Raw genomic sequence first — 14136 nt, 5'->3', positions numbered from 1 at the left:
CATCAGGACTAATCAATTCTCAAATATACTGTATATCCTGTATATACTGTTTGTGAACTCTAATGCCCCATGCATATGGTTGGAATTTCCAACAGAAAAAGTCCGATCAGATTATGTTGTCGGAAAATCCGATCGTGTGTGGGCTCTATAGGACTTTTTTTGGATAAATGTAAAAAGAACATTTATTTATTTATTTGTAAAATGTAATAACAAATGAAGAGAATTTTTTTTTCAAAATGTACATTTGTTTAATTCAGCAAAGAATAAAAAAATGGTGGTGATTAAATACGACCAAAATGATAAAAAAAATTGGTTTTGGTATAGTGTTACATGACAGCGCAATTGTCATTGAAAGTGTGACAGTGCTGATAGATTAACCGCTTCCTGCCCGCCCTATAGCCGAATGACGGCCTTAGGGCGGGCGGCTTCCCTCGCCTGGCCGTCCCTGGACGGCCTGGTGTTTACTTCCGCAATGCGCGCCGCCGCGGGCGCGCATCGCGGAAGTTCTGTGTTTGCCGTGTCCCCCGGGGACAGGCAAACACAGATCGCTGTAAACGGCCAATCACAGCGGCCGTTTACAGCGTGATCGGCGTGTCCAATGGGAGATGATCTCATATGTAAACATATGAGATCATCTCTCAGCGCCGCTCTCCCTCCTCACACAGACAGCGTGTGAGAGGGGAGAGAAGAACGGCTGCAGCAGCCGTCAGTGTAAAAAAGAAAAAAAAAAAAAAAAAAGTAAAAAAAAAGTTAAAAAAAAAGTGCCATCCTCCCCCAGAGCCATCCTCCCCCAGTGCCACCCCCCCAGTGCCATGCCCCCCCCCCAGTGCCATCCTGCCCCAGTGCCATCCTGCCCCAGTGCCATCCGCCCCAGTGCCATCCGCCCCAGTGCCATCCTGCCCCAGTGCCATCCGCCCCAGTGCCATCCGCCCCAGTGCCATCCACCCCAGTGCAATCCACCCCACCCCAGTGCCACCTGCCCGCAGTGCTATCTGTCCCCAGTGCCACCTGTTGTCAGTGCCATTTGTCCCCAGTGCCATCTGTCATCAGTGCCACGTATAAGTGGCATCTGTCATCAGTGCCACGTGTTATTAGTGCCACATAGTGCCATCTGTCATCAGTGCCACGTATTAGTGCCATCTGTCATCAGTGCCACGTATCAGTGGCATTTGTCATCAGTGCCACCTGTCAGTGTCACGTGCCATCTGTTGTCAGTGTCACGTGTCATCAATGCCACTTATCAGTGCCATCTGTCATCAGTGTCACGCGTCATTGGTGCCACGTATTAGTGCCATCTGTCACCGGTGGCGCGTATTAGTGCCACGTGTCATCAGTGCCACGTATTAGTGCCACGTGTCATCAGTGCCACATATTAGTGCCACGTGTCATCAGTGCCGCGTATTAGTGCCACGTGTCATCAGTGCCACGTATTAGTGCCACGTGTCATCAGTGCCACATATTAGTGTCATCTGTCATCAGTGCCACGTGTCATCAGTGCCACGTATCAGTGCCATCTGTCATCAGTGTCACGTGTCATTGTCCTGGTATTTCAAAAGTGTAATAAGTAGTCAACAAGTTAGATGTGTAATTTATGCTTCTAGAACACGTGATGGCGCTCCCTGCATGTTGGGCCTCTCTATGTGGCCAGGCTGTGAAAAAGTCCCACACATGTGGTATTGTAATACTCAGGAGGAGTAGCAGAATTTTTTGGGGGGTGTCATTTGTGGTATACACATGCCACGTGAGAGAAATAACCTATTACAATGACAATTTTGTGGAGAAAAATAAAGAAAATGAAAAATCTTCATTTTGCAAAGAATTGTGGGAAAAAAATGACAACATCAAAAAGCTCACCATGCCTCTTACTAAATACCTTGGAATGTCTACTTTCCAAAAAGGGGTCATTTGGGGGGTATTTGTACTTTCCTGACTTGTTCGGGTCACAAGAAGCGAGATAGGTCACCAGTACATCAGATGTGATCAATTTTGTGCGATTCGCACCACAGCTTGTAGACTCTCTAACTTTCACAAAGACCAAATAATATCCACTAATTTGGGTTATTTTTACCAAAGATATGTAGCAGTATAAATTGTGGCCAAAATTTATGAAGAAAAATTAATAATTTGCATAATTCTGTCACAGAAACAAAGAAATATGCGTTTTTTTTCAAAATTTTCGGTCTTTTTTCATTTATAGCGCAAAAAATAAAAACCCCAGAGGTGATCAAATACCACCAAAAGAAAGCTCTATTTGTGGGAAAAAAAGGACACAAAATTCATTTGGGTACAGTGTTGCATGACTGAGTAATTGTCATTCAAAGTGTGAGAGCACCGAAAGCTGAAAATTGGTCTGGGCAGGAAGGGTGTTTAAGTGCCCAGTAAGCAAGTGGTTAAAATTGGCCTGGACAAGAAGGTAGTGAAAATGGCCGGTATTGAAGTGGTTAAGCAGAATAAGACCCCCACTAATCCGAGATGTGACCACTTCTACAGCTTTTTCCATTTTTTTATAACTGTTATGCCTCATACACACGGTCGGAATTTCCGACAACAAATGTTCGCTGTGAGCTCATTGTCGGAAATTCCAACCGTGTGTAGGATCCATCGGACATTTGCATGATCGGAATTTCCGACAACAAATGTTTGAGAACTGGATCTCAAATTTTCCGATCACAAAACTTGTTATCGGAAATTCCAATCGAGTGTAGACAATTCCACGCATGCTCGGAATCAAGCAGAAGAGCCGCACTGGCTATTGAACTTAATTTTTCTCGGCTTGTTGTACATATTGTACGTCACCATGTTCTTGACGTTCGGAATTTCCGACAACATTTGTGCGACCGTGTGTATGCAAGACAAGTTTGAGCCAATGTCCATGGGAAAAAAATCAGCGGTTTTGTGGTCGGAATGTCCGATCGTGTGTACGGGGCATAAGAATTTGGTCCCCCTGTTATAATGTGATAGTTCAGTCCGAGTCTCACCATCCTCTCTCTCTTTGTCTTTCAGGCTCTGTTGGTCCGTACTGTGGTAAAGACTGGAAGCTCTTTGAATTCAGTTGTTACTACAAATCTACAAGTAAACAATCATGGGATGCCTCCAAAGAAGAATGTCAGAAAATTAATGCTCACCTGGTGATCATTAATGGGGTTGGTGAGAAGGTAAGAGTACCAGGCACCATTATGGAGAATAGAGGGCCTCATGTATATGACCTAGTTATGATCAGGGCTTTTTTTTCTCAGAATAGGTGCAGGAACTCAACCATGCCCACCACACACACACACACACACATACCTGCCAAATGGCACCAATAGTAGCTTTTCCCCCTGCATACAACCCGCTCCCTCCACTGCCCTCATCTTCCCCACCCCCTCCTTAAAAGCTCCACCATCTGTCATGTGTCTTACCTTTGTTGCAATATTAAGCTGAAACACCCATCCGGCTGTAGTACCTCCCAGCATACTATACTATACTACAGTCACTTGCAAGGGAGATCATGCAGTAGGAGCATCAACAACTGGTCACCAGGGAAAAAATGGAGACCACAGAATGTGCAGCCCACGCACCCTCTCCTGCCCTTGGCTGCACTGAACCATGGGCACCTGTTCTGTATCTCCCTTGTCCCTGTCCGGCACTCAGTGGGATCTGCACAGGAGATCTGACCAGTGGGAGCTACTGGGAGATAAGCCATCACTTGTAAACACAGAAGCTGGACTTCCGTGTTACCAAGTGATAGTGGTGAGCAGGGAGCAGAAGACCTGAGCCAGAGGTGGTGGAACTGAGTTCCCCCTAGTTCCTGTTGAAAAAAAGCCCTAGTTATGATACCCTCTATTAGCCAGAACAACATTACAAATGTCACATACAAACACAGCACTCATTAGACTGGGACTATTTTAGGATTGAGGACTAGACATGGGCAATTTGGTCCGTTTACATTCATTTTTTGGAGATTTTAAATTTTCAGAGATTCAGATGCATCCGAATTTCCGAATGAACATAGAAACGAATGGCAACAAATCCAAAAAAGGTTATAACGAAAATGCATTTGTTCATTCGGATGACGTCCTATTCAAATTTGTTTGATAATGATCCAGATTCATTGTGAATAGCTGTGGTTGTTAAGGTGTGGGTGGCCACCGCATCCGTAACAACCACGACTCATTTGCTGTCAGCAGGATTTCCCACTGCTGGCAGAATGTAAACAAAATTCGCCTGTGAACCACGACGTGTCCTATTTAGGAAAGCACAGGTAAATTGCCCACCCCCATGTCTATCTCTCATTGGGTGGGTGTCTCTCCACATGCCAAATTGGGGATTGGGCAGGAACCACTATTTTGTGTGTGTGTGTGTGTGTGTGTGTGTGTGTGTGTGTGTGTGTGTGTGTGTGTGTGTGTGTGTGTTTTTTTTTTACCGCCATTTCTTTTGTTTACATTCTGCTGTCAGCATAGAATCTCACTGGATCTTGATTTTTTGTACAATTCTCCTTTAAGGGGGCGTTTCAAGGGGTGTGTCTTATGCCTGCATACTTTTGCTGATAGGTGCCCCTCATTCCCATCTCAAAAAGTTGGGAGGTATGATGAAAATTCTTCAAAATAAACATGCATGCAGCCTGGAAAGACTTGCTTGTCCAAAACTTACCTGGTTGATTATTTCCTGTACACACATAATTACATAGCAAAGCTGACCACACGCATCAAGTTCAACCAAAAGATGGCCTCAATTTTTGTACAGTTAAGCTGGCTATAAACGGTGACCAGTAGTAGAAGACTAGAAGCTCCTTCTGCCACTTTTTCCCTGCAGACAGACTGGGAAAAAGCTGGGCTATGCGGCAGCTGTATATCGATTACTTTCTTTCCACATATATTGTGCAATAACGAGGAGAAGGGGCTGACAAGCAGCATTTTTTTTTTTTTTTCTGGAGGTCTGTTCCAAAACAAAGCAGTGTGGCTGCAAAAGTATACCGCCCCCTAGAGGGGAGAGCTCACTGGTAAGTGCATACCCATATGAAGAGCATGGAGTAGAGCACCTGCACTATTTAGTTTCCAAGGCACTGAAAGGATTTGAAGTTACCAGTCACTTGATTTATTTTGAAGAACTTTCACCCATCTTGGTTGGGGCCATAAAAAAATGCATGTGAATATTGTGTTTTACCAGCCCTCAACTACAAGTGTAAATGACTTGGTGTTAGAGGGCATTTTTTGGGTAGATATAGTTTATTTTCTGTATTTTTTTCTGTACTTTGTGATGTCATAGGGAAAGCTGGCCTTTGTTTATTTGCAGTATGTCAACGTATACTTGTACAGTAAAGTAGTGTGCACTAATGCCCCATATATTTATTGTACCCTAGCTGCCAATAAATTGAGGTCATCCATTTATTAAAAATGTCAGGCAGAAAAAAGGTAGAGGCAGAGGTTCTTCAGATGGAGGTAATAGAGGGGTAGTAGATTTTGCAGAACAAAGCATTAGCCAGGCTGACATTTATCTGAGTGGCCATGGTATACAGCAATAGCACATATAGGAGGATGTTGTGTGGCTGACAAAGCCTTCCTTTCCTTTCTCCTCCAGGGCTCAGAGCAGCCAGTTGTCTGCAAGCAGGACCGCTGTTAAAAATTATGGGGCCCGTGCAACCTACCTGATGGAGTCCTCTTCGAACCAACCACTGACCCCAACCCTAGCCTCTCCTCTGTCCCACCTTGAAGCAGCTTTTAAGTGCATGCAGTAGAAGTGGGAGGAGTTACAAATGCAAGTGTAAATGAGGCCTAAGTGTACAGGGGTTTTATGGTCAGAGAATAGGTGCAGGAACTCTACCATGCTCCATCATACCATAAACATCATCAGCAACATCCCCAGAATTCAGGGGTGCACTATGTACAGAGTGCAGAGTTGAGAACTGCTTTACACATAGCACACTGCTCAAACTCTGCATTCTATGTACAGAGTGCAGAGTTGAGGCGTGCGCTATGTACAGAGTGCAGGGTTGAGGCGTGTGCTATGTACAGAGTGCAGGGTTGAGGCGTGTGCTATGTACAGAGTGCAGGGTTGAGGCGTGTGCTACGTACAGAGTTTATGAGTGCCCTACATACAGAGTGCAGAGTTGAGGAGTATGCTATGTACAGGGTTGAGGAGTGAACTACACACAGAGTGCAGAGGTGTCGGGCTGGGCTCAGCCCTTCCTTCTCTGAGCTGGCCACTCAGCTGTCGGCTAATTGCCAGCTCTCCACTGATACCCAGCTGTTGATGATTTCCTGCTGGTCAGTCCTGCCTACTTAAGCCATCCAGCCCAGAGGATTTCTGTCTTCGCCTTGGTCAACATCACAGAGATGCTCTCCTGCATTCCTGTTGCTTGGCTGACATCCCTTCTGACTATCCATTCCGGTTCCTTAACTTTGGCTATGTTTTGACTACATTTGTTCTGTTTACTTTTATTATTAAATAAGTGTGATTTAACCATACTTCTGTCTCAGCCTGATTTCGTGGTTCCTGACAGTAGATGAAGGCCATGAATTCAGAAGATACAGTCAATCCACTTGTTGGTAAAAGAAAATTCCAGATTGGATGAGCAAGATCACCGCATGGATCAGTTTGTCATGGCGTTAAAAACGCTCCTGAGTCGCATGGCTCACCTGGAATCTCCCACGGTGGCTGTTCCGGTACAACCTGAGTCGCAGGTCGTCCCTGCTGCTGCGCCAGTCTCTGTGCAGGCACCCGCCTCGAGTATTACCTCTATAAGAGGTATATCTGATTGCGCTCTGCTTCCTCAGCGATTTGGGGGCATACTAGTTCTATGCAGAGTGCTTCTCAACCAGTTTAAGATATAATTTGAGATGCTGCTCAGGCATTTCCCACGGACAGAAGCAAGTAGGTTTCGTGATATCTTTGCTTTATGAGAGAGCCTTGGCCTGGGAAAACCCTCTATGGGAGATGCAAAAACCCGTTGTTTTGAGTTACCCTCAGTTTGTGGCCTCCTTTAAAAGGTTTTTGATGTTCCCGCATGCTCCGCTTCTGCTGCCAAGTGCCTCATGTCTATCAAACAGAGTATGAGAACTGTCGTCGATTACGCCATTGAATTCCATACTCTGGCAGCAGAGGTTGCTTGGAACAATGAAGCCCTCATGGCTGCTTTTTCTCATGGTCTCTTGGATTCCATCAAGGATGAGATAGCAGCCCAAGATATACCCACTGAGCTGGAGAATTTGATCACGTTTGCCATCCTCATTGACTCCAGACTGAGAGAAAGAATCTCTTTTAAGGAGAGTTTGTGGAATCCTCCTATATGTTTGCTTCCAAGCTTTGCAGTGCCACCCGTGCCTCCCTCACCTCCCATGCCTCCTAGTATCGAGGTCAGTGAAAATGAACCCATGCACTTGGGCTTCACATGTCTCTCTGCACATGAGAGAACCTTATGGTGGTTGACCGGTTCTCAAAAATGTCTCATTGTATTCCCCTTAAGAAGTTGCCCACTTCTAAAGAACTGGCTTCCAGTGTTGCTTGTGAGATCTTTCACATACATGGGCTACCCAAGGTGATTGTCTCAGACAGGGGTAGTCAATTTGTGTCCCGGTTCTGGGGAGCCTTTTGTGCACAGTTGGGAATTCAGCTTGCTTTTTCCTCTGAGTATCACCCGAAGTCTAATGGGGCCACAGAACGAACCAATCAGTTCAATTATAACAACTGGTCAGACCTATTACAGTGGGCAGAGTTTGTTCACAATAGTGCCTTAAATTCTGCTTCTTGGTTGTCCCTGTTTATGGCAAACTATGGTTTCCAACCTTCCATGTTGCCTGACTCGTTTGTTTTGCAGAGGATTCCTGCATTAGAGGAGCATCTCCGTGGTCTTCGTTCCACTTGGGCACAAGTCCAGGAGGCTTTTCATCATGCTACTGATAGGTACAGACTCCATGCTGACAGCAGATGCCTGCCTGGACCTTCCTACCAGGTTGGGGACAGGGTCTGGCTGTCATCTCGCAACCTCCGACTTCGTGTTCCTTCACTGAAGTGTGCACCTCGGTTTATTGGGCCTTTCAGTATTCTTCACAGGATTAACCCAGTGGCTTATGCATTAGACCTTCTTTCTAACATGCGTTTTTTCGAATGTATTTCATGTCTCCTTATTAAAACCTTTGGTCTGCAACTGCTTTACCACCTCCGTGCCACATCCTCACCCTGTACAGGTTGAGAACCATGAGGAGTATGAAGTACAGTCCATTGTTGACTCCCGTAGGCGCATTCAGTACCTAGTGCATTGGAAGGGGTACAGTCCGAAGCAACGCTCTTGGGTCTCATCCTCGGACGTACATGCCCCTGTCCTCCACTGTGATTTCCATAGATGTTTTCCCCTCAAGCAGGTTGTCCTCCAAGGGGGAGGGGTCATTGAGGAGGGGGTACTGTCAGGGTTGGGCTCAGCCCTTCCTTCTCAGAGCTCGCCACTCAGCTGTTGGCTAATTGATAGCATCTATCTCTCCACAGGTACCCAGCTGTTGATGATATCCTGTTCGTCAGTCCTGCCTACTTAAACCGTCCAGCACAGAGGATCTCTGCCTTCGCCAACATCACAGAGATGCTCTCCTGCAGTCCCATTAAAAGGCTTGCTTTGCTGACATCCCTTCTGACTCCAGATCCGGCTTGCTGTTTTACTATGCTCATCTCCACTTCCCTGACGTTTGGCTTGTCTGACTATCCATTCGTGAACTCTGGCTATGTTTTGACTACGTTTGTTCTATTTACTTTTATTACTAAACAGGTGGGATTTAACTGTACTTCTGTCTTGGCCTGATTTCATGGTTTCTGACAAGAGGCAAGGAGTGTGCTGTGTTCAGAGTGCAGGTTCAGATTGTGCTATATACAGAGTACAGGTCTACATACAGTATCTTATAGGCTAGTTTACAACCCCCCCCCCCCCCCAAAACAGAGATCTGCCCCCAATTTTATGCTCCCTTCGCCTTCCCTTCCACTACAGAGCTCTTCTCTCTTCCCTGTACAAAAGCAGAGCACCCCACTCCTCCTCTTCCAGACCTCCTCTCCTCCCTGTCCACTACACAGCACTCCTCTCTCTGGGGTGCATACCGCACCCTGCCCCACCCCCTCCTCTGTGGTATATGCAGGGAGGGTTTTGACTGTGCCACCAGGAGAGCACTACTCTCGCTTATAAAACACAGCCGGACTTCCGTGTTTATAAATGACAGTATTGATCGGCAATGCATGAGGTCAGTGCTGAAAAAAGCTCTGTGTATACTACTGGAAATGTGAAGCTGGCAGGGCCCCCCCCCCCCGTTGAAGTGAAGCACCTGGGCCCCCTACAAGAGGTCCAGAGGCACCATCTTATTGGCGCCCCTGTCGGCAAGTACTACTAATTTACTCTCTTTCTCCTCCTACTATTCCTATTCTACTAATCCCTCCACAGCCAAACTGGAAATGAAGAGTTGGCAGAAGCATTTGATCATGTGATGTTTGACTTGCTCCTTTCAGAAATTGAGAATGAGGAACATGACACCATGGCCATAGCCGGAAAGGAGGGTTTAGCCACATAGAAATTAGGGGACAAGGCATCAGCATGGGGACAAGGTGCTTTGGGGCAGGAGGGGGCACATCCTCCCTGCTCCAAAGCACCCCCATGTTGAGGGCATGTTCAGCCCCCCCCCCCTTTCCTGTCCTGCCAGCCTGCATGCTCAGATAAGGATCTGGTATGGATTTTGGGGGGACCTCACACAATTGACAGCTGATGACTCATCCATTGCTAAGGACGCAGTGGTCAGCTTCCCAGCCCGGCTCCTTAACAACCAACTATTCACTGTGCCCTGATTGGGCAAAGCTTAGCCAAAATAGGGCTCAGAATGCACTGTGCAGCACGCAGTGCATTGTGGGGCACTCAGTGGGCAAACATTCCGCCAAGTGCCCTGCAAAGTTGAGTGCCAAACATGCGAACAGAGGTTGGATTAAATTGAAAATTGGTTAGAGCTTAATAGATTCTGATTAGAAGCAATGAAAGAATCTGAGATTTAGTGCAAATTAAATTCACTGACTACTATCTTCTGTAGAGATTCCCCACCCCAATTCCCCGCACACACTGCCCCCCTCTTCCCACCAGTACATATTGCCCCTGTGTGTAAACAATGCCCCCATACAATTTACCCCCTGCATACATTAGGAGTTAAGGGTAAAAGGATGGAGGAATGGTGGCATAGTAACCTGTCAACTCGTTCTCATTCCTGCAGAACATCACACCTGTCACCCCTCTCCCATTCCTGCTAAAAATCACTACTGTCACCCTAGTCCATGTACTGCAAAACATCACACCTGCCACCCTTCTCCCTGCAGAACATCACTCTTGTTCACCACTTACAGCCCTGCAGAAAATCACTCCTATCTCCCACTCCCAGCCCTGCAAGGTGACAGGAGAGATATTTTGCCAAGCTAGGAGAGGAGAGACACAGCACTGTTAATAAACAAAGGGATTTGCCATAGCTCTTACCTTGCTGCTGGGCCCCTCAGACCATGGAGCTCTCCTGAACCACCTCTAAATGGCTGAAAAAGGTCAGAGCTTTGTCCTCCAGCAGCCAGACCAGTCTCTCCCCCTGCAGGACATGGTAGGAACTGAAGCAGACTAGCAGGATGGGAGAAGGCTGTGTCCAGAGTGGGGATGATGTAGAGCAGAGCAGAGGAGTCTGGCTCTCTCCTCCCATTTTCACAGCTCAGCTATACAAAGTCAAAAATAACTCTTATGCCCTGTACACGCGATCGGACTATCCGGCGGACTTAGTCCAGTGGACAATCCGAACGAGCGGACTTGCCCACACACGACCACACACAAACTGACTTTTTCGGTGGACTAGGTCCGGCGGACTTTTGGCAGAGGTCCGCCTGACTTTCCAAATCTTCTCGCCGGGCTATCTTATGCTCTTTTGCTGCTCTTTTGCTAGAGGAGGAGGCCATATTTCTCCTTCGTTGCCGTCGTTGCTGTCCGGGGGTCTTCTTCCGACTTCTCCGTGCTTTCCAGCCTCTTCTCTCACTCTCCGGTTCCTCTGCCGGGCTCCTCCGCTATCTTCTTCCAGCTCCTTTATTAGCTTTGGCTCTGTCTTTTCGTTCGTCATCGCCGCCGCTGCCTTCTTCTTCACCGGGCTCCTCCGTACGGGCTGCGTGCTTGGATAAGGGTCTGGTATGGACTTTGGGGGGACCCCCACGCCATTTTTTGGTGTAGGGGTTACCTTTGAAACCCATACCAGGTGACGGGGCTCGCAAGGTGTCAATCTTGCTAATGGAAGCGGCGACATTGACTTCCTTCACTACGTCAAAATGAACAGACTTGTGTGGGCAAGTCCGTTCATTTGGAAAGTCTGGCGGACTAGCACACAGACGAGCGGATTTCCTGCCGGAAAGCCGAGCCCATACACGGTCGAACACGGATTCTGGTCTGCCGGATAGTCCGATCGTGTGTACGGGCCATTACTCCATTTGCACTCCTTAGCACCTGAAGCAGTCAGTGCCTCTTCTGCCTCTACCACCTGGACCCAAAAGTGACAGGCAGCGGACTGCGTGATTTCACTGAAATCTGTGATACCCCTGGACTTTATTTAAAGCCTGGGGCAGTCGCTGCAGAATCCAGGACAGTTGGGGGGCTATGCTGATTGGCTGCCTTACATATGACACAGATACTGTAGACCTTCCCAACAAAACGTTACCTTACTCTGGATAGGATTCTGTGTGTTAGACCCATATACAGTACCTTCCTCTAACTCTCTTCCCATGTGTGTTGCAAGCCCTGTTCTTTTGATACGCTATGCATACAACCATTTAAGAGACTTCAAACCAGGTAAAGCAGAAAAGCAGTGGAGAAATAAAGATCCTTTGCTGAGGTAGTTTCTAATAACAGTACAGTTTTGAGAGACATTCTCAACACAGCTCCTATACAAAGATCTTCTAGTGCCCCATAATGGTGCATTCCTTAGGCAGAAGGTAAGTCCATAAAGCAATCCCTTTTCAAGAGTCCATTTAGGAAACAATCCACAGGAGTAATCCAAGTCCCTTAGTAATCCATGCAGGCAGCAAGTCTATGATTAGCAGCAAGTCCATAAGGGTCTCCGGACTTAAGACCCCTGCCAGGAACCCTGATTGGGCTCCCATCACCTCCTGAAGGGGTGATCACTCCAGCAGAGTTACAGGCTAAATTGCTTCAGTACTTCCAGGCAGCTACTGCCTGGGGCTTAGAAGCAGCCCCTTTTATGTTGACTGACCTTGCTGATAATGGGGGGGTGGGGGGGGGATTTACCCCTTACAGCCTGGTTACCTACAGCTCAAAGGTCAACCTGAGGATACGGTGCAACATTAAGACATTAAAATGTTTTGCACTTGTCTGGCTCAATTAACATGAGGGGTGGCGTGGCCTAGCGGTGGACTAAGATGGACGCTTAGACAGAACGCTCTGGAGACCAGGGCGGCAATCCAGCTACCATCAGTGGACAGAGCAGAAAATGGTGGGGAGGGCTTCCAGAAGCTCCTCACTCACCCTCACACAAGCGGATCCAGCGACACAGCTCAGCCCCACTATTCCAGAGCTTTTCCGATCACAGCAAGCGGATATACAGGCCTCCCGGTACCTACACAGTGGAGGAACAGGGAGCCAGGCCGAGCTGATGGAACAGCCGAGCGTGACAGCCTAAAGCGCTCAATCTCCCCCATTTCTTAGTCTGGCAGACTTACAAGCAGTGGCCATGGACATAAAAAATACACTAGCAGCAGCAATTGCGGATGTTAGATCAGATATGAAGGCAGTAGCCTCCTGCCTGGACCACGTGGAAGCAACAGCCACGACACACAGTGCAACAATAGAACAAATCCAGCAGGTAACCAGCATCCATAACCAGCACCTGATAGATATGCATCGGCATATTGAAAATTTGGATAATAGGGGAAGGAGGAGGAATCTGCGATTCAGAGGAATTCCAGAATCGGTGGAAGGATCTCAATTACAACAGGTAATATGGGCTCTCTGCAATACCCTGTTGGGCAGGCCTCCCGACGCTCCAATTGAAATGGAGCGCTGTCACAGGGCTCTAAGCCCTTGTACACATGGTCGGACATTCCGACGGATTTTGTCTGAAACTTGTGTTGCATACACACGGTCGGGCAAAGCTGTCGGAAAATCCGATCGTTCAGAACATGGTGACGTTATTTCGTTATGACAGGACTACATTCAGGCTAGTAGCCAATAGCTTTGGTCTAGGAATTTGATCTGAGCATGCGTGGCACTTTGTCCGATCGGAATTCTCTACACACAATCGGACAAAGTCAGATCGGATCATGTTGTCGGAAAGTTTTATAGCCCAGCTCTAAAACTTTGTCGGTCGGATATTCTGACGGAAACAGTCCGATGGAGCTCACACACAGTCGGAATATCCGACAACACGGTCCGATCTGACATTTTCCGTCAGAATGACCGACCGTGTGTACAAGGGCTTAGACCTAAGGGACAGGATACGGACCCCCCAGGGATGTGGTATGCTGCCTAGTCAGCTTTACACAAAAAGAGGACATTCTGCGTCAGGCACGCAATCATGGGCAGCTACAGCATGATGGCCATCCTGTTCAGATCTTTCAAGACCTCTCGGCCATCATGCTGCAACACAGGAGAGCACTGCGCCCGCTACTCAACATTCTAAGAGACAGACGTATAGTGTACCACTGGAAGTTTCCCTTTTGTCTAACCGCTGCAATAGGAAATTGTACAGCCTTCCTGCGGGTACCCGCTGACCTACAAGAATTCTGCGATACCCTGGGCATTCCACTTGTACAGGTCCCAGACTGGTTTAGCCCCTTCATGATACTGGACCCTTAGGTCTCTGTACATCAGGATGTCCCCCCGCGCTCAAAGAGACACAGACATAGGCGCCGCCATTCCTCATCTGACTTGTCACAGAGAGGCCCAGATGCAATGGTCACTGAACGAGGTCCGAGGGCATCACCAAATGCCTCATGACGGAAAACTGAAGTTTAGGCAGGGCTTGGTCTGCTTTTCAAACAGTCAACTCTGACAGCCCCGCACACAGTTTGCCATGACCTCTCCGACTCTGGATTCTTTCATATGAACTGCGAAGTTGAGAATTGGTGCAAATAGGAGTTCTGAGCTTCTCTAGAGTTCGCTTTAAGGCT

This window comes from Lithobates pipiens, unplaced genomic scaffold, assembly GCF_037356315.1.
Source record: "Lithobates pipiens isolate NorthernLeopardFrog02 unplaced genomic scaffold, aLitPip1_a1.2 Scaffold_8, whole genome shotgun sequence".
NCBI classification, from domain to species: Eukaryota; Metazoa; Chordata; class Amphibia; order Anura; family Ranidae; genus Lithobates; species Lithobates pipiens.
Note: the sequence above shows the minus strand (reverse complement) of the source record.